We start from the raw sequence: 1825 nt of genomic DNA on the forward strand, positions 1-1825 counted from the left end.
TTCATGAGCTACACCTGAAATGGTGTAATATAAACAGCCTACCCCTATGCAAGCATTAGTAACTGCTTCCATAGCTCGGACCTGTGATAAAATAACCTGTCATTCACAAGCATAAGATAAGACCAGTTCATACTCAATAACTACAGTATTTTCATACTTGAGACAATTTTTCACTAATGTCCATCTTAGTAAAATGCTTCAAATTCACTGGTTCAACAACACCAATAACAGACCATACTTGAACATCATGAACAGAGTTCAGGTGGAGCACCTTTTGCCTATTCCTACGCCAAAGCAAGAAGCCATCAACAACTATGAGGTCCCTATGTTAAGACCAAAATAAAGTGAGCCCAATTCAGATGAGATTTGACACACTATCTAGTCTAGCTAGATACCGAGACACGTTCTTTAACTGGTTATAGCACATTAGAGACACCTGCATTCCTATTTGCATTCCTTTGGGACACAGTCGAGAAGACAGCATCCCATTCTTATCTTTGGCCTTCAGGAACCATGTTTCCATGAACAAAAGGTGCCCAAGTATCTGCAGAACTATCCGTCAGAACCCAGCAAACGCTCTGTGGCGTATTCAAAGAATCAGAGTAAAATGAAGTAGTTTTATTTTTTTCTTTCTTCGAGCAACTTTTCTTCTGTTTCTTGCTATTGGGGTCTCAGATGGCTGCAAAAAGAATAGAACCATCAAAACACACAAGAAGATGTACGTTTCTTTGTAGCAATGGAAAGACTTATACAAACATAGAGGTGATAGGTTATTAATGTTTTGATTCACTCACTGTAGCATCACCGCCAGTGCTCTTCTTGCGCATGCTACTCGTTTTCAGGAAACGAAGCACCTCAGGCATTGACCAGAATTTTTTCCCAGAGACCGGTTCATAATAGTACTGCAGAATCAAGGACACAAAAAACTAGATGAAACGCCTAATGATAAACAACTCGGTTTATATATCGACGACTTCAATTAAACGATACGGATGCAAATCGAACGAGCATGACATAGTAATAATTTCAACTAAACCAACTCAATAATGCTCAACCACCTGCAACTGGAAGGGAGAAAAAGAAAATACAACAATCCCCCACATAAAAGAAAGTATATCAACAAAACAGGCAGGGGCAAATCACAGGAGAACACAGGAAAAAAGTGGAAGTGAGAGAGCAGAAAGAGTTTCTGTCCACCACAATCTACCTGAGAAGCTATAGGTACAAACAATTATTTCCCAGATGGCAAGTGACATTATACAACATCAAAAGAAGGAACGCTTTTTATTTTGGGAATAACGGCAGTACAACTTGGCAGCGTGTCAAATGTTCCTCTGGATGCTTGCCTCCTCTCACTGGTATAGGTATTGGATAACTTTGCCCGTTAGAAGAGATGGACGATCACACACTTCACCTATATTGCCTCATATACTACCATAAAGTGCCTGTGATTGCCTTCTATAAACACCTCTCTTTTTTAAAAAAAATATATGCCTGATTAAGCACACTATCATCCTTTGCTCTTGTTTCTTGAGCACATCAGGTAATCATACTGAACTTTTGGACTACTCTACCTCAATTTCCTTCTTATTACTTCAAAGGGAAAGGGCCAAAATCGCCACTCTACTATTTGACGAGCACTTTTTCCCTCTACAAGAAACGTACGAGTTTTAAGCCATCGCCGTAACTTTATTCCCTTAATGAACTAACTGCCGTTAGTCCCTACTGAAGTTGGTCCAACCCTACTGGTTCACGGTTCAAACCCAATTAAACCTAAAGGCACAAGTACCATTTTGGAACTATAGGAAGGATTTAATTACATCTA

The 1825-nt window shown here is 39.5% G+C and overlaps 1 long non-coding RNA gene across 2 annotated transcripts; it reads right to left on the reverse strand.

Moving 5' to 3' along the window:
• LOC124895435 lies at positions 1 to 1819 on the reverse strand. Of its 2 annotated transcripts, XR_007051710.1 has the most exons (3): positions 795 to 1819; positions 158 to 679; positions 1 to 81 (listed from the first exon to the last, which is right to left on the reverse strand). It is a non-coding gene; the product is annotated as an uncharacterized LOC124895435 (long non-coding RNA). The 2 variants fall into 2 exon arrangements; XR_007051709.1 differs by lacking the exon at positions 1 to 81 and having other exon boundaries at positions 133 to 679.
• Positions 1820 to 1825: the final 6 nt, after the last annotated feature.

This window comes from Capsicum annuum, unplaced genomic scaffold (assembly GCF_002878395.1).
Source record: "Capsicum annuum cultivar UCD-10X-F1 unplaced genomic scaffold, UCD10Xv1.1 ctg82125, whole genome shotgun sequence".
Taxonomy (NCBI): Eukaryota; Viridiplantae; Streptophyta; class Magnoliopsida; order Solanales; family Solanaceae; genus Capsicum; species Capsicum annuum.